This window comes from Castor canadensis, chromosome 12 (genome assembly GCF_047511655.1).
Source record: "Castor canadensis chromosome 12, mCasCan1.hap1v2, whole genome shotgun sequence".
Classification (NCBI taxonomy): domain Eukaryota; kingdom Metazoa; phylum Chordata; class Mammalia; order Rodentia; family Castoridae; genus Castor; species Castor canadensis.
In genome coordinates, this window is record NC_133397.1 from 46,359,109 (window position 1) to 46,384,100 (window position 24,992).

Consider the following 24,992-nt stretch of genomic DNA (forward strand, 5'->3'; position numbering starts at 1 on the left):
TGTAGTTGTCTCATCAAAGGGGATGCATAAAGTAGAACAAAACTATACTCACACACACACAGAAGAAAATAAAAAAAAAAAGCCCCACCAAGTGTCCCCAGTTCAAATGCAATACAGTTTCAGTAAGTTTTTCGGCTTGCAGGTGTAATTCAGTTGTTCTCTCATCAAAGGTAGGGAGAAAAAGAAAAAAAAGCGTCTGGAGGCAGTTCTGAGAGTGGTATCTGCAACTGTGGCTTGCCTGCCTGCTGCTCTCAGCCTGTAGCTGGAGGCGTTATTTATGCAGATCTCTGGGGTGAGCTAGCACTCACCTGGTCCCACAGGCTTTGTTTGCTCAGAGTTCTCCTGTGCGGGGGCCTCTGCTACAGGCTTTCCCCTTTCCAAGCACTGGGAAAGGTGACACTGCCCCGCGTTGTCAGGCCTGCGTGTTTATTTACAGTTCACGTAGGAAATGGGTCTTCCCTCCTCTCACAAGCGTCCCCGCTCCTGGTTGCTGGGCGCGCCCCGCTCCCGCCAGAGCCTCTCTGGCCCGCCCGGCTCATTTATTTACAGTCCCGGGGAGGATTCCCTTCCCCCAATCTTCAGCGCTCAGGGCGCCCCACCCTCTTTCCAGCGTGTCTTAACTGTTCTTATTGCTTAGTACTCAGTTTCTCTTTTTTTCCCGGGTGGAGGTCAGTCTGTCCAGGGGGCTATGCTGCTCTGACCCAGGCTTGTCTGTGGGGCTACCGCGGTACCGTGAAGCTCACCTGGTCCACGTCTTCCCAAGCCGTATGGGCGCCAGCCACTGGTGGCCCCGGGGGCCCTCCTCGGTTCTCCGTTTAACGTGAAGTGGAGATTCTCTGCGCCGGCTGGAGATGTGGAGGAGTCAAAGTTATGCTTTTTCTCGGTGATTATGCCTGCAATGTGTGTCTCCAGCGTCTCTCCAAGATTTCACTATAGGAGGGTCGCTTTCTGCTTCCTACCTCTAGCCACCATCTTGGAATCCTCCCCAGTGTTAACATTCTTAACAGGTATTTCATTATTTCTTCCCAGGCCTTGTAATGCAAACAAGTGTCAGTGTGTAACTAAATGCAGGAAAATCATAACCTCTCATTTAACTCTATTGTAAATTATTTTATAGATGTAGGATTTCAATTCCCTATAAGTTTTAGGAGTTACTTATGCAGATTTTTTTAAATACAGCTTTTTTAATTATAATTCCTTTTGTCTCCTTGGATTACTGCTAAATTCTTTAGCTTTTACTTTTTAAAATTTTTGAATGGCCTGAAATTGCAAATGGATTGTATAACCATCACCAAATGGTTCAACTGTATAAATATTAGGACACTGCTGGTATTTCCAGTGTGGCCTCTGCTTGCTCCATTGACTGTGTGTTCCAGTTTGTCACTTCCTGTGTCTTCACTTGTCCCCTTCCACCATACCCATAACTGCAGTAGGGAGAGCTTATCCAGGCTCCCAAGAGCCTCTCTCATGTTTCACAGTGAACTGCCCTGTGGGTAGAAACTTTCCTTCCCCCTTCCTCTTTCTCTGTTATCCAATCCCACCGATGCTGTTTGGTTTTTAATTTTGGAGCTTTAGAGAAAATAAGGTGGCAATTATACAGTTTCTGGTAAATATTTTGCTCCCAGTTCTTATTACCTAAGGAGTAGGTCAGATAAAAATATGCATTTCCTATATATAGGGAGTCAGTCTGCATATGCTGTGATTTAATTTACATCTGGTTTTCAACTCACATCTACAACTCCAAATGAAACTCCTAAACAGATAGTGAATTCTTTTACAAAATAAACAGAAAATAACCTAGCAAACCTTCCAGAGCTCAATAGTCTCCAAATATATGCGTTTATTTCAGTGATAAATGTAGCCAAATATTAAATAAGGAATTGGGACTTTTTTTAGTGTTAAAGAGAACACACTCTCATTTGTTACAGCTCATCTCTGCAGAGTGGAATATATAGGTACTTAGGTCTCTTCTGAGGGTCCTGAGTTTCCTAGACTCAGAAACTGGCTCGCAAATCTGACTTTATATTCCTGGATTTCCTCAACTCTGTTAACTCTCAGAGGACCACTGACTTACCAAATCTGGTCAAGGTGGAACCAAATGCCCTTTGAAGTTCCTAGCAGGCACAGCACCTCTGAGTTTTTAGACAAGACTTTCAGAGGCAAAATGTGCAGCAGAGTGGAGATATATCTAACTCCTCTATTATTTTTGATATAGAAGCAGTATCACTCAAAAGTGAAAAATGTTTATCCAACATCTATCCTCTCAACAAATTAGAAGATTCCACTCACAGAGACCCTACTTTGGTCAAATTGCTGGTTACTTGGGATGATGGCGCTTGTGTTTATCAAAATAGCATCTGTCAATTCTAACCAAAAAAAAATTAGTCATGACTCTCTGTCCTCTTACAGTGCTAAAACTAATTATTAGAGTCTTAAATTTTTGGATGGATTATAAATTCCTGGTGAGCAGTTAAACTGCTAGGTTGGTTACAAAATATTGTCATTTTACAATGATGATATCACACTAGTTAGGGGACTTAACATAAATCTGAACTAGTTTTTCTTTTTTTTTAAATTGAAATCATTTCCATATAATAACATGCATAGGCTTTAAGTGGCATTTGATGAGTTTTGACATTTGTATTTATCATATCCATGTACCCTTATGCTGGTCAAGATGTAAAATAATTCTGTTCCCTCATGCCCCTTTCAGACCACATCCCAGCACCACACAGAGGCAGCCATTGTTCTACTATCTAGTACCATAGGTTGGGGTTGCCTAGCCTATGAAAATGGGATCATACCCTGTGTCCTATTTTGTACCTGACTTCTTTCACTCAGTACAGTGTTCTCAAGGCTCAGATAGCTACAGATGTTGTAACTATCTGTAGTTTATTTATTTATTTTATGAATGTACATAATTTGTTTTCTACCTTCCTGGTAAAGGACATTTGAGTTATTTCCAATTTGAGGTTATGATGAATACAGCTGCTATGAACATTTCCATGCAACTCAAAACAAAACAAATGTGCTTTGTTTCTCATAGGTGAATCCTTAGGCGTTGACTGGCTGAGTTACAGCATAATCTTACAGTTTAGCTTTATAAGAGACTGATGAGCATCCTTCTATATGAACACTTTCATCTTCTCCAGTTTCTTCCACAAATTCCTACATGCCAGCCCCTACAATGAGGCAAGCCCATTCTAAAGAAGATAAAGCATACTTTAAAGTTTTAGTTTTCTTTCTTTCGGTTCTGGCAGGTAACTTTGCTTATCATTAACAAGGGCAGTTTTAAGAATTCAGTCCCAACCACTAAAGGGCTGTGAATGATCCTGCTTAAAGAAAGAGGGAGTGGCTCAAGTGGTAGATAACCTGCCTAGCAAGCGTGAGGGCCGGATTTCAAACCCCAGTGCCACACACACACACACACAAGAGTAAGCTGACCAGACAGACTTGCAGAGGCTCTGCCTATATGATGTGGTGAACATTGTTACAAGTTGCAAGAGCATCCATTCCTGAATTACCTTCTGTGCTTAGGCAGTTACAAACCTTTTTTTGTCATACCATTTGGGTTTAGCAGTGAAATCACTGCTAAAAGAGAGTTATTATACAAATTATTATTATAATTAAATGCCTGTTAGTAATGTAATCTTAGACAATTCTTTCCATTTGTTTCTGCTTTGGAGACTTGGAGTGTCCCAGAGCTCCTTGGGTGGCATTCAGTGGCTGGCACTAGTACTGGGGGAGGACAGTTGTTCAACTGAGACAGCTTTAGTTTTAGTGTGATCAGCAAGCAGTCTTGCTCTTTACAGGATTAAGATTCGTCCCTTTGATAATATGAAAAACAAGGAAACAAAGGTACTGCTTGAAAATAATGATTTACCACAGAACATATTTTGCTTTAGTCAAATCTTTTTTTTTTCTCCCTAAGAAAAAAAGTGTGTGGGCTTATCTCTTGAAAATGCCAGCATAGCCATGAACACTGGGGAAATTAAAAGACTGAATAGAGTGGATTTCTTAGGAAAAATCAGTATGAGTATTCAGAGAGTTGCAGGGCTTATTTATTAAGTTGTGTGCTAGGGGAGGATTATCTACCTTGGACTCATCTATTAGTTTTTGCCAGTGGTTTTAAAATATGGAGTATTTTTGCATTGCACATAGCCAAGTTCAAATGCAATCTAAAACTTAGCATCTTTGGAAGATTTGGCTATGACATAGGAATCAGAAATATCAGACCTATAAATATGGACTCCACCACCATCTCTTGCCAAGAAAGGGAAAAGCTTTGAAGGGCATTCCATAGCCTTTTGACATAGCATTTTTTCTCAACAATGGAGGTTTGTGAAGATGTCTTGAGTAATGAATGCTGCCTAACAAGGCCAGTGCCAGTACACCTCTATTTACTGCTATAGCCTAAAAGCACTAAAACAGAATGTCTTTGTCATGTGAGGAATCACATTTCACAAAACAAGAACAATGAACATAAATGTGAATATCGGTGTAGCTTCCAGCACAGTTCAAGGGCAAGAGTGAACCACCAGTGCCTGGTTGTTTTTTGTTTTTGTTTTTGTTTTCTTTTATTCATATGTGCATACAATGTTTGGGTCATTTCTCTCCCCTTGTTTTTTGTTTTAAATTTGAAAAGTGCTCTATGATGATCAGTTAATCTGCAGAATACTCCTCAGAAGCTGAGTCAATACTAATACTATTATTTTATTTGAGGGGAAGGGGACTAGGTACAGAAAGGACATTCAAAGAATACAGACAAATATTGGCCTCCAGAATACCTGCCCTCAGTTCTGAGCAAATTTAACACTTTTAACCAAAAATATGAATCTCTAAAACAAGTTTGTGAAATGTCCTATGATAGCTCTTCAAGATGACATTATCAAATATGTGTAATTTTAGACCAAAAAGCACCAGGATATTAAACATTAAAAATAGGAAGGGTTTTGTCTTTCTCTGACCTGCTGTTGCTCCTAAAATTCCTGCATAGTTAATCCCCTTATTGACCTTTGGCAGTAACACAGTTGGACTAGATATTTAATTAAAATGTCTTCCTGAGTACCTGGGTATCTTATTATCAGAAAACATTTTCTAATTAAAGAAAAGTTTGCCCTTTCTGTCAAAGAGAATATGTGTCTATTATTTCTTTGGGTTTTTTAGCACATATTAAAGGGGCTTGATTGTGATATTTCCATACATGGATCAGATTCACCCCTCTACTGCTCTCTCTTATCTCTCCTTTTACCAATTTTGATGGGTTTTATTATTCTACTTTTCATACATGCGTATAAATTACTTCAATCATAATTACCCCCATCACCCTCTCCTTTTGCCCTTCCCACTTCCAATATTCCCTTACCAAACAGTCTCCATTTTACACTCATGTCGTTATTGTTTGTTTGATTGTTTGTCTAGACTCCACATATGAGAAAAAAACCTATGGAATTTGTTTTTCTCAGTCTGGCTTACTTTAGTTAGCATCATGATCTCTGGTTCCATCCATTTACCTGCAAAAAACAAAATTTCATTCTACTCTATGGTTTAATAATACTGCATTATGTATAGATGCCATATGTTCTTTATCCATTCATTGGTTGATGAGTACCTTGGCTGACTCCATTGTTTGGCCATTGTGAATACTGCTGATACCCACATGTAGAAGACTGTATCCTATTATTTCAAAGGAATAGTAGTATTTTTCTCCCACAGATAACCCATTATGTTTGTTTTCTCTCAAAAGTCCAACCTAGTTCCAACTTAGCATATTTTTATAACCATTATCATGCTTGATACACACAAGAAAATGCAAGTATGCTACTCTTCATTCCCAGAATCCACCCGGTCCTGGGCACACCGATTTGGCCAGTCACACAATTTAAACCTCTTGTTGGAAACCTTTTTAGATCTAACAAATCTCACTAAAATGAATCTCCTTGTATTACCTTTCCTATGAGTTCATATTCCTAAATGATAAGAATAATTGGTAATATTCTTTTCAAGAGCTGCTGTACACTATTTGTAATAGCCAAGCTTTGGAAGCAGCCCAGATGTCCCACAACTGATGAATGGATTAAGAAAATATGGTATATGTGTGTGTGTGTATATATATATATATATACTATATTTATATACCATATTTATATATATATATATACCATATATATATATATATATATATATATATATATAAAACAGAGTTTTGTTCAGTCATAAAAAAGAATGAACTTATGATGTTTACAGGTAAGTGGATAGAACTTGGGAACTTCATGTAAAGCTAAGTAAGCCAGGCTCAGAAAGTCAAAGGCTGCATGTCTTCCCTCAAATATGGAAGCTAGACCTGTATATATATACATATATATGTATATATATGATATACATATACTGAGAGAGAGAACAAAATTGTATTAGTGAGTCTATCTGAGGGGACAACAGGAGGTGCAAGAGGTAAAGAAAATGTTAGAAAATAAAAATATTGAAACAACAATGTGAATATAATATAATGCACTGTGCTGTAAGCTGTTGAATATTAGGGGAGCATGGTGAGAGAGAATGGATAAGTAACTGGGGAAGGAAGGAATTAATTTGAGTAAAGCATGATATATACAGTCCTGACATACCAAGGCAAAACCCCCTTGGACTATCACTTTTTTTTAAAAAATGAAGGACAGAAGGGTAAAACAGGTCCTTTCTGAGGGTGGAGGCCAGTGGGAGGGGTGGGCACAAGGAAAGGGGGGAATGAGGGTGAATATGGTGGATGTATTTTATATCCATATATGAAAATAGAAGAATGAAACCTGTTGAAATTGTTCTAAGAAGGGGGGAAGGAAAGAAGGAGAAATACAAAGGGGGAAAATTTAACTAAGATATTGTAAGTACATATGTAAATACCAAAATGTATCCCTCTATACAACTATTATATATATTGTAAAGCTAATAAAAAATTTAAAGAACTGTTATTATAAATTACAAACTGAGCAGCTTAAAACAACAGAAATGTATTGCATCCATTCATAATTCTGAAGGCAAGATGTTTGAAATCACAGTCTTGGCAGGGCATTAGTTCTCCCAGAGACTCTAGAGAACAATCTTAGAGTTGTTTTCAACAACCACTGTTCTCCCTTGGTCTATGGTCTATGTATGGTCTATAGTAGTGTAACTCCATGTGTCTATGTATCTGTGTCATTTCCCTTCTTATTCAGACACTCATCATATTAGATTTAGGACCCACTCTAATTCGGTGTGACCTCATTTAATTTTAATTTACACCTGAAAAGAATCTAAATAAGGTCACATTCACAGTGCAATGTTTATGCGTCACCCCCAAAATCATACATTGAAATCCTAATCCCCAATGTGATGGCATTTAAAAGTGAGGTCTTTGAAAAGGAAGGAATTGGGCCATGAGTGTGGAGTCCTCATGAAGGGGATTAGTGCCTTTTATAAAGGGGCTCCAGGGAGCCCTCTCACTTTCTTTCAGCCATGTGAGGGTATAATGAGAAGCTGGCAGTCCACAACCCAAAGCAAGACCTTCACCAGGCCTGATTGTGCTGGCAATCTGATCACCAACTTCCAGCTTCAACAGCTGTATGAAACAAATTCCTGTTTTTTATAAACCACCCTATATATGGCTCGTTGTTGTAACAGCCCAGAGACACTAATAAGACACACAGATACTTGAGATTAGGCTTTCAACACATCTCTTGGGGGAATATAACTCAACCCATAACAGCAGGTTACCCCATCTTTGATTCCAGTAATTCTAAAGTCTGAATAACATTAGAATAACTGAGGGAATGTTAAAAACAAAAAATAATGTCCCTTCCATTCTCTCCACCATCAGTTAATTTTAATATCAAGGGGTAAGACTGGGTATCAGTTTATCTAAAATTCTACAAGTAATAACTTATCAATAACCCTTCACAACCTAGAGGAATGTATGTGTATCCATATCCACCACTGAAAATGGCTTTAACTACGGACTGCTTTCTCCAAAGTGTGACCCTTCCAAACCAGTGGAACTGATTTTAAGATGTAACTCAAATTCTTATGGTTTCCTCAGTAAACGCTGAGCTAACAATAAAATTGTGTGTTTTAATGACACTGAGAAAGCTCCCTCCCAACAATTTATTTCACCCAGAATTTAATCCCTGAAGTTCTCATTTTATATAATGTGAAGTCAATTTAGACATATATTTTATTATTTTTACTGATCTGAAACCTGTCGTCAAGCAAAAGATTTCCATGTTATTCATTGCAGAGATACTAATAAATACTTCAAACCAGAGGAAATTATGACCTTTCTAAGATGAATGTCAACCAAGAATGCAAACTTTTTCACAATAAATGATTTGGGGAAAGAATTCCTGGTTGCAGATAAGCAAGGTTTTTCTCATACTTTCTCATTTCATGGTTTTCTTTCTATTTAAACTGGAGATAGGAAGATATTTCTTGCTATTTGCTTCCCTACTCTCATAACTACATTTTTCCAATTTACATTTTCAAGAAATAGCCTTTTTTCTAAAGAATATTCATGCTGAGATGACAGCATTGAGCCCACTGAGAGTCTATTGTATGCTGAAGAAACCAAGAGGAACAAGTAGAAATGAAAGGGTCCACTCACTTAAGCAAATCAAAGAGACTCTGCCATGTGCCCTTCTTCCTTCCTTTCTCCGACTTCTGGACATCCACACACCCTCAGAATGTTTATCAAGGCACTTTTCTTTCCTGCCAGATCTGCAAGGGGAAAGATTCACTTCTCCTTCACAAGGTGTCAACCTTTGTTGCTATGGATGCCTCTGAACCTGCAATTACTTGATGACGCTAATGAGTAAAAGCACCGACAGAGCTGTGCTTTGTGGTTCCATCCTCATAATCCATTTAAAACAAGCCAGACACAACACAGCCTGACAAGCTTTCGGCCTATTATTATTTGGGGCTGATTTAAATTACAGGCTTCTCTAAATTTATAATTTAGCCATTGCACTTAGCACACTTTCATTTTCTTTGAAAACTAACCCCAAGAGACACATTTACAAAATTCCTTTCTCCATGCTGTCAAATGAGAAAAATGTCAAGTGGCAAGGGTGGCCAGGGAGGGGTTGAAAGTATACTTAAAATCGTAAACTTAAATACAAATGGAATTTCACAGCTAACTACTCTTTACCGCTTTGCCAATGGACACAGCATATGTGTTCATCCTGTTTTAATTCCCTATTAATCCTGCCACAGCACTAGAAAAAGAGTGGTAAAAAGCAAGTTCCATATAATCCATCCCTATTCTCACTCCTGCCTGATTAGATAAGCTTTTAACAAAGCATGAAGCTATTGCATTAAATTTTAATGCTTGAGCTAAGGAGGAAGAATGTCACTTCAGATGGCCTTCTTTGGAAAAGAATAGTATTGTGCTGAGAGATCAGCAATATATAAGTGCCTCAAAGATGAGGTACTTTTGGTTTAGACCATTCAAAATGTACGCCACCATAAGGGACAACTGATGTCACCCTCACAAATATTTTATTGCATAAAACATGAAGGATTCTTGCAAAAAAAAATCTAACTTATATGGCAAATAGTGAATTTTATTCATTTATCCAAATAATAGTTAATGAGCCTGGCCCCATTGCCAATGTGCTTATTGCTGAGAACACGTAGACACAACCTCAGTGATAAGCTGAGGAGATAGGTATGTAACCCATAATTACAGGAGATTCTAAGAAGCTCTGTAGGAACACTGTGCCCCTTGTTCAGAATGACCAGAGAAATGAGGCATCACACTTCACCTGGTCAGGAGGAGGCAGGGAAGTTGTAAACATCTTAGAACAGGAAATGACTGTGACAAAGATTTTGGTTGTTATTATTTGTGGTGCTGGGGATGGAATTCAGGACTGCTGGCAGGCTGGGCAAGTGCTCTACCACTGAGCTTCAGAAGTTTAAAAATGAACTATTTACCGAGCACTGATGGCTCACACCTGTAATTATCACTACTTGGGAGACTGAGATCAGGAGGATTACAATTTGAGTATTGCACAGGTGAAGAGTTCACAAGACCCCCTCTCCAAAAATAGCCAAAACAAAAATGGACTGGAGCTGTGGCTCAAGTGGTAGAGCGCCTGCTTTGCAAGCAGGTAGCCCTGAGTTCAAACCCCCATCTTACATATATACAAATGAACTATGTACAAAATTAACCAGCCAGGGAGAGATACTACAAGGAACAGCATGTTCAAGAGTATAGAGTCATGAAAGGGGGAGGTGTATCTAGGTGTAAGCATGAAGTTTAACCTTGCATTGCTGTGGATCTTGGAAGAAAAGCAGGAAATAAGGCAAGAGGCAGACCAGGTGGAATCATGAAGTTTATGTCAAGCTAAGCAGCTCGAGCTTGATCTTCTGAGCGAATGATCATAATGAGGTAGCTTCTCGATATATTTTACTGTTCCACATAGCACTGTTCATTTTAAATACTGAGCTATTATTCAAAGCTCAAGAGTTCCTCCTCAAAACAATGTGACTTTTCTTTACACAGAACTTACAGCAACACTAGGCCTACATTCCCACATGGACTCAGTCAGCTGGTTCTAGGTAGTAACTTTCTTTCCCACACAGGGCACGCATTCTCTGGCTTGTCCCCAGCCCTACCATTCCCTATAGTATTTATCATTTGGCATGACCTTGTTTTCCTTGTAAGACGGGGAAGTGTTTGTCCATCACTGCGTCTCTACCACAGATGGAAAAGCAAGTAACAGTAAAGGGCCACGTGGTTACCTCCAACCCACTTTGCTTATTATGTTACCCACCTGGCTTGCAAAGGTTAGAAGCCTGGATATGTAGCCCCTATTCTGAGAGGAACCCAAAGTTATGACAAGACAAGATCTCTTTTTTAATAAGTTTTAGGGTTCTGAAGGGCTTTGGAGTTTTAAGTACAGTTTAACTAGAAGATTCAAGATATCTGAATCTTCTCTTGGATTCTCTACCTTGTGACATTCTTCAGGGATCTAAGCTTTTCAGGGATCTAAGTCCTGATTATGGACTGGGTGTATGCCCAACATCTCATTGCAGAACTTGTTATTAAACTGGACTAGAGCACATGGCTTAGGCTTGACACTGGCAGGCCTCTGTCATGTGAGCAGGTGCCACATGATAATGACAGTCCTACAGACTGCTTCAGAGGAAGAGAAAGCATACAGTGACCATGCCTGGGTAAGAAAGTCAGGCTCTGACTTGGTTTACCCCCTGGGTGCTACATATTTCCATGTCTGGAAATGTGAGGGCTCCTTCACCAGAGTCCTTCCAAAAGAGAAGCCTAGTTACAGGGGGAAAAGGCAACTCTGGAAGTGGGAGATTGGTGACAAGAACATCAGTAAGCTAGCAAATGCAGTTGTCTATGCAAGAAATGGCACCTCGCAACCACTCTAGAAAAAAATTTGGAGGCTTCTTAAAAATCTAAACATAGACCTGCCATGTGATCCAGCAATCCCACTCCTGGGGATATATCCAAAGGAATGTGACACAGGTTACTCCAGAGGCACCTGCACACCCATGTTTACTGCAGCGCTATTCACAATAGCCAAGTTATGGAAACAACCAAGATGCCCCACTATTGACGAATTTGCAGGTAAATGGATGGAACTGGAGAACATCATTCTGAGCGAGGTTAGCCAGGCTCAAAAGACCAAAAATCGAATGTTCTCCTTCATATGCGGACTTTAGATCTAGGGCAAATGCAGCAATGTGGTTGGACTTGGATCATATGACAAGAGGAGAGCACATACAAGAGATATAGGAATAGGTAGAAAACCCAAAACATGAAAGCATTTCATGTCCCCACTCCAGAGGAATACAGAAACCTTAAAGTAACAAAGGCTAACATGAGAAAGGGATCAGTAACAACTGAAAAGATCAGTTAGAGATGAATCAACATGGGTCGTAACACATGTGTACACGGAAGCAATCTCTCTGTATAGCTATCCTCAACTCAACTAGCAAAAATGCTTTGTCTTCCTTATTATGCTTATGTCTTTTCTTCAACAAAATTTGTGATAAAGGCAGAACAGGATCTGCCTGGAAGTGAGGGAGGAGGGGGAGAGTGGGTAGTGGAGGGGGTCAGGGGGAAAGATGAGCCAAACAATTATGCACTTGTGAATAAATGAATAATTTTAAAAAAAAAAGAAAGAAAGAAGGAAATGGTACCTCATAGCATCAATGTGGAGTGGAAATAATTTGTATTTAACAAATGGGACAATTAGTACAATGGAGTAGCTACGCCTAGCACCATCTCCCCAGTACGTCTCTTATACAGTGTATGACTTCCCTTGGCTTGGCACATATGCCCCCAGTGTACAAAACAGACAAATTAGGTGGACAAGACAAATACAGTTGCCTGGGGAGTCATTTCTTGCTAAAACCAGACTAGACAGAGGTCTCAGAAAGACAGACTATCCCCTAAACACAGACAGAGACAGAGATATCAGTTAACAGGCCAGTCTGCACATGTACTATGGGGGGGGGCAGTTTTCTGGTCAAATAGTTCAAGCAGATCAAGTCAGAATCGGCACAATTCCCCTAAAACACGCAGCCAGAGGAAGGCAAGTTCAACTGTCCCCAGTGCAGTTTGGACATGACGGCTACGTGGCTCTAATTGTCCAGTGTGTCATTTCTGTAAGGAGAGTGCTCAGCTATAAGTAGCAAAAAAGTGGACTTTTTGATGTCTTAAACATTATAAGAAGTCCAGAGTGAGCACCCAGGGCTGACATGTGGCTCAATAATGCTGCCAGGGATGCTGGATCCATCCTCCATGCTTAGCTTTTGTTTTTGTTTTTGTTTTTGTTTTATCTTCACCTTTGTCACTTCATGATGTCATAAAGAGGTGGCAAATTCCCACTCCATGCCTGATCTCAAGTTCATACGAAAGGTAGAATGTGGTCTACAGAGAGGAAAAGGAATGCAGAAGCTTCTCAAAGAAATGCCAAGACAAAAGGAAAAGCCCAATGGGGCAGGTTCTCAGCCTTCTAGATCTCCCAAACATGCAGGTCCATTCTTACCCATGCAATCCTGATAACGCTGGTGATCCCTACAGTAAATGTGCTCCACTGTCTTTTGTCTTGCTTAGACTTGCTCAAACTCATTTGTTACTTGCAATTTTTTTAAAGTTGATCTAATGCATTCATGAAGGTAGAGTCTCCTGATAAATCCTACCTCAGAGTCTTTGTGCTCTATGTTGGAGGTTCATTTCTAAGCATTTATATAAAGCATGGCTAATGGCTTGTACAAAAGTTGGAATGGCTGCTCCTATTTATTGAGCTAGATGTACTGTCAAGAATTTTTATCTCGCTCAGCCCTGATAAGTAAATGACCCTAGGACATTGAAGCTGTGAAAAGTCACCTTCCTGAGACTGAGAAGTTTGTAAGGACCCAGTGTCATATGAGTCTGACTCCAGCTCTTGCTAGGGAGCGATCTGTATTAAATTCACATTAGGTAGTGCTAAAAATTCAGATTCCTGCATCCTTTTTCAGACAGACTAAATAAGAAAGTCTGGAGTTGAGACTGGAGGTTAGAGTCAGGAATATGCAGTTTTAATCAGTTTCTTCAGGAATTCTTGCACATTCAGCAGCTTAGGAAGCACAGCCTCTCCTTTTAGAGACAGTTCTATCTGTGCTAGTGTCTGTTAGGAGAATTCACCAGAGCCAGAAGCAGTGTAAGGACAAATAAAAATTTAAAATAATAGTCTTAAAATCTCCATACTGAAAGCTAGATAGGCCTTCTGTCTGCTTTATGGCCCAAAATTGTCTTGAGTACCTGGGAGCCATCTTCTGAAATGCAAGCTCCAGGATGACAGATGCTGTCTTCCAGTTTCTGCAGGAAAATGGAAGCCTAGCTTCAAAAGGACTCTTGTTCACAGAGCTATCTCCTGCCATAAGTTATCAAAGTTGGTTTTTCTTCTGTGTAAAGCCAATGAGCTAATATACATGGTCACCCTGATTACCAAGTAAAGTTAGGATGAACCACATGTGACACATGGTCGTCTTGACCTCCTACTTGAGGACTATTTATTGTTTATCTTGCAAACATGTGTAATGGGTTGAATCTGCTCGGCTGTATACAAGAGTGAGATTCCTTTTTGCCTTTCCATCTGTTAGTGGATGCACGTCACATTCCGGTTTAACATTTATTCAATAATAAAACTGTTTCTGTACCACTTTGTAAAGAATAATTCTGGGATGAGACAAGGTTTTGTTTTTGCTTATATTACCCTATGGTAGTAATTGTCCTACTTTGTAGAATGAGTAAAACGTTTGTAATTCCTCCTAAATCAGGTTGATTGAAAAGATCACCAGGAAAATGGGATTATTCATTGCTGAGTCAGGCACCTCATTAACTACAGGAAGCAAGTCCCATCTCACATTTGCACATTCACTTTTACAGCATAGATAAATCCCCTCACAAGAAACACCTTGGTTTCTTCACCTGCGACCTGGGAATTCATAGGACAGATATACCACATTGCAGTTGAAAGCAATTCCCCACAACCAGTTCCTGCAAATGTGACTATACATGAAAAGGTCAACTTAAAATGATTCTGGAAACCACACTTGTAAAAGCTCATTTCAGGAAATAACATACAATAGAAGTGAGATAATCAAGTTTAGAAAGGTTAAAACTGACAACTTCCACCCACAACATCCTTCCCCACAAAGCCCCAGGCAGCCTTTCCTAGAAAGCTGAGCAGACCCCAGTTCTGCCAATCCCATGGGGCAAGTTGGAGTGGTGAACTTAACCTCACCAGGAACCAAGGGAAGTGGAGCAGGGGGCACAGAGGCTTCAGGGGAAATAGATCAACTGATCTTTTCCATCAGGAATGGAAGCACTTTCTTCCCTTATAGAATGAGAACTTTGCTCTCCTGCTATTCCAGGGATTTCACTTTGCAAGTCAGAAAGGGAAAAACTGAGCTGGAGAAATTGAGAGAAATGAAGCAGATTCTGGGGGTTTTGTTTGTTCTTAATGTTGCATTTCAGTTGTTTCTGTTCTTGGGAAAAATGTTTGAATGAAGCAGAAGAAAAATAACATGAGAACTCAGTTCTCAGAATTCCACCAGATCTAGATGGACAAATAAGAACTATTTATTTTTACAATAAATATGTTGAATAAGAAAACCATAGTGCATTCTTTTTTATTTTTTATTCTCCTTTTATTTTATCCATTTTACATTTACTTACATGTAAATTGTGTAGACATTGTGCCACCTCCTCCCCTCACCGCCCCACCCACCCCCAATCCCCGCATTGAGGACGAACCTGTTCACCCTCTTCTCTGATTTTGTTGAAGAGAAAAACGTAAGAGATAATAAGAAAGACATAGCAGTTTTTCCTAGTTTGGGATAAAGATGGCTATACAGAGAGATTCCTAGTGTTACTTCCATGCACTTGTGTATTACAACCCACATTGGTTCATTTCTACCAGACCTCTTCACTACTTTTTGGTCCCCTTCCCATAGTGGCCTCTGCTAATTTAAGATTACTTTTTCGCTCCTCAACAGAGAGTACATCAATCACATTCAAGTTTTAGGTTTCCTTTCCTTTTCCTATTTCTTCCGAGAGTGTGCTCCTCTTAGTGTGTGACCCATGTCTAATAGCATTTGGTTTAGGTCTATAATCCGCATGTGAGGGAGAACATAGGATTTTTGGCCTTCTGAGCCTGGCTAACTTCACTTAAGATGATGCTCTCTAGTTCCATTCATTTCCTTGCCAATGATAAGATTTCATTCTTCTTTGTGGCTGAGTAAAATTCCATCATGTATAAATACCACATTTTCTTCGGTAGTGGGGCATCTCGGCTGTTTCCATAATTTGGCTATTGTAAATAGTGCTGCAATAAACATGGGTGTGCAGGTGCCTTTGGAATAACCTGAGTCACATTCCTTTGGGTATATCCCTAGGAGTGGGATTGCTGGATCGTATGGCAGATCTATGTTTAGTTTTTTTAAGGAGCCTCCATATTGTTTTCCATGCTGATTGCACTAGCTTACATTCCCACCAGCAGTGTAGAGGGTTCCTTTTTCCCCCTGCATCCTCACCAACATTTGTTGTTGGTAGTGTTGTTGATGATGGCTATTCTAACAGGACTAGGTGGAACTTTAGTGTGGTTTTGATTTGCATTTCCTTTATGGCCAGGGATGGTGAGCATTTTTTCATGTGGTTTTTGGCCATTTGGATTTCTTCCTTAGAAAAGTTCTGTTTAGTTCAGTTGCCCACTTCTTTATTGGTTCATAGATTTTGGGGGAATTCAGTTTTTTTGAGCTCACTGTATATTCTGGTTATCAGTCCTTTGATGTATAGCTAGCAAATATTTTCTTCTACTCTGTGGGTCTCTTCAATTTAGAGACAATTTCTTTTGTTGTGCAGAAGCTTTTTAATTTCATGTAGTCCCATTTATCCATCCTTTCTCTCAAGTTGCTAGGCTGATGGAGTTCTACTGAGGAAATCCTTGCCTATTCCTATTGTTTCCAAGGTATGCCCTGCTCTTTCATGTACTAACTGCAAAGTTTCGGGTCTGATATTAAGGTCTTTGATCCACTTGAGTTGATACTAATAAAGGGTGACAGGCAAAGATCTAGTTTCAGTTTTCTGCAGGATAGCCACTTTCCCAGCACCATTTGTTGAAGAGGCTGTCTTTTCTCCATCATATGTTTTTGGTGCCTTTGTCAAAGATAAGGGTGGCATAGCTGTGTGGATTCATATCTAGATCCTCTATTCTGATCCACTGGATCTCATGTCTGTTTCTGTGCCAGTACCATGCTGTTTTTATTGCTATGGCTCTGTAATATAGTTTGAAGTCAGGTATTGTGATACCTCCAGCATTGCTCTTTTTGCTCAGTAATGTCTTGGCTATTCACAGTCTTTTGTGTTTCCAAATGAACTTTAGGGTAGATTTTTCAATCTCTGTGATGAATGTCATTGGGATTTTGATGGGTATTGCATTGAACATAGAGATTGTTTTTGGTAGTATAGCCATTTTTATTGTATTGATTCTACCAATCCATAAACATAGGAGATCTTTCCATCTTCTGTAGTCTTCCTCAATCTCTTTCTTTAGGGGTTTGTAGTTCTCCTTGAAGAGGTCATTTACATCCTTCATTAAGTTTACTCCTAGGCATTTAATCTTTTTTGAGGCTTTTGTAAGTGGAATTGTTTTCCTGTATTCTTTCTCAGTTTGTTCATTGTTGGTGTATAGAAAGGCTACTGATTTTTGTAAGTTGATTTTGTATCCTGCTATTACTGAAGCTGTTTATGGTGTCTAGAAGTTTTTGGGTAGAGTTTTTTGGGTCTTTGAGGTATAGGATCATGTTGTCTGCAAATAGGGATACTGTGACAGTTTCTTTACCTATTTGTTTTCCTTTTATTACTTCTTCTTGCCTTGTTGCTCTGGCTAGGAATTCCAGGACTATGTTGAATTAGGAGTGGGGATAATTGGCACCCTTGTCTTGCTCCTGATTTTAAGGGAAATGCTTTCAGTTTTTCACCATTAAGTATGATGTTGGCTATAGGTTTGTCATATATAGCCTTTATACTGTTGAGGTACATTCCCTCAATTCCCAGTTTTCTTAGAGCTTTTATCATGAAGTGGTGTCGAATCTTATTAAAGGCTTTTTCTGCATCTATGGAGATGATCAAGTGGTTTTTGTCTTTGCTTCTATTAATGTGCTGTATTGCATTTATTGATTTGTGTATGTTGAACCACCCCTGCATCACTGGGATGAAGCCAACTTGGTCATGGTGAATGATCTTTTTGATATGTTGTTGGATTCGGTTTGCCATTATTTTATTGAGGATTTTTACATTGATGTTCATTAAGGAAATTGGCCTATAGTTCTCCTTTTTTGATGTGTGCTTATCTGGTTTTGGGATGAGTGTAATACTGCCTTCAAAGAATGAGTTGGGCAGTGTTCCTTCCCTTTCTATTTCATGGAAAAGTTTAAGAAGTGTTAGTATTATTTCTTCTTTGAAGGTCTGGTAGAATTCAGGTGAGAATCCATCAGGTCCTGGACTTTTCTTTTTTGGGAGACTTTTTATTGTTGCTTCAATTTCATTATGTGATATAGATCTATTTAGGTGGTTAATATCATCTTGGTTCAGTTTTGGATGGTCATAAGTGTCTAGAAATTTGTCCATTTCATCAAGGTTTTCCAATTTATTGGAATATTAATTCTCAAAGTAGTCTCTGATGATTCCCTGAATTTCTGTGGTGTTTGTTGTTATCTCCCCTTTTGTATTTCTGATTTTACTGATTCAGGTTTTTTCTGTCTTCATTTTAGTCAGGTTTGCCAGGAGTCTGTAGATCTTATTTATTTTTATAAAGAACCACCTTTTTTGTTTCATTGATTCTTTGTATGGTTTTTTTAATTTCTATTTTATTGATTTCAGCCCTTATTTTTATTATTCCTCTCCTTCTGCTTATTTTGGGATTTGCTTATTCTTGCTTTTCTAAGAGTTTGAGATATAGCATTAGGTCATTTATTTGAGATCTTTCTGTCCTTTTAATATATGCAGTCATGGCTATAAACTTTCCTCTTAGGACTGCCTTTGCTATGTCCCATAGGTTCTGATAGGTTGTGTTTTGATTTTCATTAGCTTCCAGGAACCTTTTAATTTCCTCTCTTATTTCTTCTATGACCCACTAATCACTGAGCAATGTGTTGTCCAATTGTTTGAATGTTTTCTACTGTTGTTTTTGTTGTTGAGTTTTACTTTTAATGCATTGTGATCAGATAGAATGCAGGGAGTTGTTTCTGTTTTCTTATATTTGCTGAGGATTGCTTTGTGTCCTAAGGTATATTTTGGAGAAAGTTCCATGAGCTACTAAGAAGAATATATATTGTGTTGATGTTGGATGAAATATTCTGTAGACATTGATTAGTTCCATTTGACTTATGGTGTGATTTAGTTCTAGGATTTCTTTTTCATTTTTTGTTTGGATGACCTATCTATTGGTGATGGGGAGTATTAAAGTCTCCCACTACCACTGTGTTGGAGTTCATAAATGCTTTTAAGTCCTTTAGAGTACGCTTGATGAAATTGGGTGCACTGACGTTGGGTGTATATAAGTTGATAATTGTCATTTCCTTTTGATGTTGCCCCTTGTATTAGTATGGAGTGTCCTTCTTTATCTCATTTGATCAATGTAAGTTTGAAATCTACTTTGTCTGATATAAGTGTTGCTATTCCTGCCTGATTTCTGGTGCCATTGGCTTGGTCAATCTTCTTCCAGCCTTTCACCCTAAACCAGTGTTTATTTTTGTCAATATAATGGGTCTCTTATAAACAACAGATTGTCAGATCTTCCTTTTTAATCCAGTTTGCAAAATGGTGTCTTTTGACGGGGGAGTTGAGTCCATTAACAGTCAGTGTTAATATTGATAGGTTGTGGTGATTCCTGTCATTGAGTTGTTTTTGTTGTTTAAGGATTTGATTGTGTGCAGTCAAATCAATGCTACTCTCTGATTCCTTGTCTTTTCTTCTCCTGTGGTTTCATGCTTCCCATCCTCTCATGGTTTTGTTTGCTTTCATCTTCTGTGTGCAGAATTCCTTGTAGACTCTTCTGTAGTGGTGGCTTGGTGGTCATATATTGTTTTAGTTTCTGCTTATTGTGGAAGATTTTTATTGCTCTATTTTGAATGATAGTTTTGCTATCATTCAGTGCCCAAAATACCTCACTCCGTGCCGTTCTTGCTTTTAATGTTTCTGTTGAGAAGTCTGCTGTGAATTTGATGGGTTTACCTTTTTTTGTTATTTGTGCTTTCTCTCTTACAGCCTTCAATATTCTTTCTCTGTTCTCTATGCTTGCTTTTTTGATAATAATATGCCATGGACAGGTTCTATTTTGACCAAGTCTGTTTGGTGTCCTAGAGGCTTCCTGTACCTGAATGGGCAAAACCTTCTCAAGCTTTGGGAGATTTTCTGTTATTATTTTATTGAATATGTTATGTGTCCCTTTGGTTTGCACCTCTTCTCCTTCTTCATTGCCCGTGATTCTCAGGTTTGGTCTTTTGATGGAGTCAGTGAGTTCTTGCATTTTCCTTTTCACAGTCCTTGAGTTGTTTGACTAAGATTTCTTCTGTTTTTTTCTTTAATTTCTATCTTATTTTTGAGTTCTGAGATTCTGTCATCCACTTGATCTAGTCTGCTGAAGTGGCCTTCCACTGTGTTTTTTATTTGACTATAGGGACTTTTAATTTCCAGGATTTTTGTTTTATTCTTTCTTTTGAGGTTTTCCAAATCTGTGATCAATTCTTTTTTTTTTCGTTTTTCTTTTATTATTCATATGTGCATACAAGGCTTAGTTCATTTCTCCCCCCTGCCCCCACACCCTCCCTTACCACCCACTCCGCCTCGTCCCTCTCCCCCCCCCCAATACCCAGCAGAAACTATTTTGCCCTTATTTCTAATTTTGTTGTAGAGAGAGTATAAGCAATAATAGGAAGGAACAAGGGGTTTTGCTGGTTGAGATAAGGATAACTATACAGGGCATTGACTCACATTGATTTCCTGTGCGTGGGTGTTACCTTCTAGGTTAATTCTTTTTCATCTAACCTTTTCTCTAGTACCTGTTCCCCTTTTCCTATTGGCCTCAGTTGCTTTAAGGTATCTGCTTTAGTTTCTCTGCATTAAGGGCAACAAATGCTAGCTAGTTTTTTAGGTGTCTTACCTATCCTCACCCCTTCCTTGTGTGCTCTCGCTTTTATCATGTGCTCATAGTCCAATCCCCTTGTTGTGTTTGCCCTTGATCTAATGTCCACATATGAGGGAGAACATATGATTTTTGGTCTTTTGGGCCAGGCTAACCTCACTCAGAATGATGTTCTCTAATTCCATCCATTTACCAGCGAATGATAACATTTCATTCTTCTTCATGGCTGCATAAAATTCCATTGTGTATAGATACCACATTTTCTTAATCCATTCGTCAGTGGTGGGGCATCTTGGCTGTTTCCATAACTTGGCTATTGTGAATAGTGCCGCAATAAACATGGGTGTGCAGGTGCCTCTGGAGTAACAGTCTTTTGGGTATATCCCCAAGAGTGGTATTGATGGATCAAATGGTAGATCGATGTCCAGCTTTTTAAGTAGCCTCCAAATTTTTTTCCAAAGTGGTTGCACTAGTCTACACTCCCACCAACAGTGTAAGAGGGTTCCTTTTTCCCCCAAATCCTCACCAACACCTGTTGTTGGTGGTGTTGCTGATGATGGCTATTCTAACAGGGGTAAGGTGGAATCTTAGCGTGGTTTTAATTTGCATTTCCTTTATTGATAGAGATGGTGAGCATTTTTTCATGTGTTTTCTGGCCATTTGAATTTCTTCTTTTAAGAAAGTTCTGTTTAGTTCACGTGCCCATTTCTTTATTGGTTCATTAGTTTTGGGAGAATTTAGTTTTTTAAGTTCCCTGTATATTCTGGTTATCAGTCCTTTGTCTGATGGCAAATATTTTCTCCCACTCTGTGGGTGTTCTCTTCAGTTTAGAGACCATTTCTTTTGATGAACAGAAGCTTTTTAGCTTTATGAGGTCCCATTTATCTATGCTATCTCTTAGTTGCTGTGCTGCTGGGGTTTCATTGAGAAAGTTCTTACCTATACCTACTAACTCCAGAGTATTTCCTACTATTTCTTGTATCAACTTTATAGTTTGGGGTCTGATATTAAGATCCTTGATCCATTTTGAGTTAATCTTGGTATAGGGTGATATACATGGATCTAGTTTCAGTTTTTTGCAGACTGCTAACCAGTTTTCCCAGCAGTTTTTGTTGAAGAGGCTGCTATTTCTCCATTGTATATTTTTAGCTCCTTTGTCAAAGATAAGTTGCTTATAGTTGTGTGGCTTCATATCTGGATCCTCTGTTCTGTTCCACTGGTCTTCATGTCTGTTTTTGTGCCAGTACCATGCTGTTTTTATTGTTATTGCTTTGTAATATAGTTTGAAGTCAGGTATTGTGATACCTCCTGCATTGTTCTTTTGACTGAGTATTGCCTTGGCTATTCGTGGCCTCTTGTGTTTCCATATAAATTTAACAGTAGATTTTTCAATCTCTTTAATGAATGTCATTGGAATTTTGATGGGAATTGCATTAAACATGTAGATTACTTTGGGGAGTATCGACATTTTTACTATGTTGATTCTATCAATCCATGAGCATGGGAGATCTCTCCACTTTCTATAGTCTTCCTCAATCTCTTTATTCAGAAGTGTATAGTTTTCCTTGTAGTGGTCTTTCACACCTTTTGTTAGGTTTACACCTAGGTATTTGATTTTGTTTGAGGCTATTGTAAATGGAATTGTTTTCATACATTCTTTTTCCGTTTGCTCATTGTTAGTGTATAGAAATGCTAATGATTTTTCTATGTTGATTTTATATCCTGCTACCTTGCTATAGCTATTGATGATGTCTAGAAGCTCTTGAGTAGAGTTTTTTGGGTCTTTAAGGTATAGGATCGTGTCATCTGCAAATAGGGATATTTTGACAGTTTCTTTACCTATTCGTATTCCTTCTTCTTGCCTAATTGCTCTGGCTAGGAATTCCAGTACTATGTTGAATAGGAGTGGAGATAGTGGGCATCCTTGTCTGGTTCCTGATTTTAGAGGGAATGGTTTCAGTTTTTCTCCGTTAAGTATAATGCTGGCTGTAGGTTTGTCATATACAGCTTTTATAATGTTGAGGAACTTTCCTTCTACTCCTTGTTTTCCTAGAGCTTTTATCATGAAATGATGTTGGATCTTATCAAAGGCTTTTTCTGCATCTAGTGAGATGATCAAGTGGTTTTTGTCTTTGCTTCTGTTAATGTGGTTTATTACGTTTATTGATTTTCATATGTTGAACCACCCCTGCATCCCTGGGATGAAGCCTACTTGGTCGTGGTGAATAATCTTTTTGATGTGTTGCTGAATTCAGTTTGCCATTATTTTGTTGAGGATTTTTGCATCAATGTTCATTAAGGAGATTGGCCTATAGTTCTCCTTTTTTGGAGGTGTCTTTGCCTGGTTTTGGGATAAGTGTAATACTGGCTTCATAAAATGTGTTTGGCAGTTTTCCTTCCCTTTCTATTTCGTGGAACAGTTTAAGGAGGGTTGGTATCAGTTCTTCTTTAAAGGTCTGATAGAATTCAGCAGAGAATCCATCAGGTCCTGGACTTTTCTTTTTGGGGAGACTCTTGACTGCTGCTTCAATTTCATTTTGTGTTATAGATCTATTCAGGTATTAATTTCCTCTTGGTTCAGTTTTGGATGATCATATGTATCTAGAAATCTGTCCATTTCTTTTAGATTTTCAAATTTATTTGAATATAGGTTCTCTAGTCTCTGATGATTTCCTGGACTTCCATGGTGTTTGTTGTTATCTCCCCTTTTGCATTCCTAATTCTACTAATTTGGGTTTTTTCTCTCCTCATTTCAGTCAGGTTTGCCAGGGGTCTATCGATCTTGTTTATTTTTTTCAAAGAACCAACTTTTTGTTTCATTAATTCTTTGGATGGTTTTTTTTGGTTTCTATTTCATTGATTTCAGCTCTTATTTTTATTATTTCTCTCCTTCTATTTGTTTTGGGATTTGCTTGTTCTTGTTTTTCTAGGAGTTTGAGATGTATCATTAGGTCATTGATTTGGGATCTTTCAATCTTTTTAATATATGCACTCATGGCTATAAACTTTCCTCTCAAGACTGCCTTAGCTGTGTCCCATAGGTTCCAGTAGGTTGTGTTTTCATTTTCATTGACTTCTAGGAACTTTTTAATTTCCTCTTTTATTGCATCGATGATCCATTCTTCATTAAGTAATGAGTTATTTAGTTTCCAGCTGTTTGCATGTTTTTTGTCTTTACTTTTGTTGTTGAGTTCTACTTTTACTGCATTGTTGTCAGATAGTATGCACGGTATTATTTCTATTTTCTTATATTTGCTGAGGCTTGCTTTGTGCCCTAGGATATGATCTATTTTGGAGAAGGTTCCATGGGCTGCTGCGAAGAATGTATATTGTGTAGAGGTTGGATGAAAGGTTCTGTAGACATCTACTAGGTCCATTTTAGATCTTGGATTTCTTTATTGATTTTTTGTTTGGATGACCTATCTATTGATGATAATGGGGTGTTAAAGTCTCCCACAACCACTGTGTTGGCGTTTATATATGCTTTTAGGTCTTTCAGGGTATGTTTGATGAAATTGGGTGCGTTGACATTGGGTGCGTACAGATTGATGATGATTATTTCCTTTTGGTCTATTTCCCCTTTTATTAGTATGGAATGTCCTTCTTTATCTCGTTTGATCAATGTAGGTTTGAAGTCTACTTTGTCAGAGATAAGTATTGCTACTCCTGCTTGTTTTCGGGGGCCATTGGCTTGGTAAATCTTCTTCCAGCCTTTCATCCTAAGCATATGCTTATTTCTGTCGGTGAGATGAGTCTCCTGTAAGCAACAAGTTGTTGGATCTTCTTTTTTAATCCATTTTGTCAAACGGTGTCTTTTGATGGGTGGATTAAGTCCATTAACATTAAGCGTTAGTACTGATAGGTATGTGGTGATTCCTGCCATTTAGTTGTCTTAGTTGTTTGAAGGTTTGATTGTGTGTACCTAACTTGATGTTACTCTCTACTGTCTTGCTTTTTCTTTTCCTGTGGTTTGGTGCTGCCTGCCTTTTCATGGTTAAGTTGGGTGTCACTTTCTGTGTGCAGGATCCCTTGCAGAATCTTTTGTAATGGTGGCTTTGTGGTCACATATTGTTTTAGTTTCTGCTTATCATGGAAGACTTTTATTGCTCCATCTATTTTGAATGATAGCTTTGCTGGGTAGAGTATCCTGGGGTTGAAGTTATTTTCATTCAGTGCCTGGAAGATCTCACCCAATGCTCTTCATGCTTTTAATGTTTCTGTTAAGAAGTCTGCTGTGATTTTGATGGGTTTACCTTTGTATGTTATTTGTTTTTTCTCTCTTACAGCCTTCAATATTCTTTCCTTAGTTTC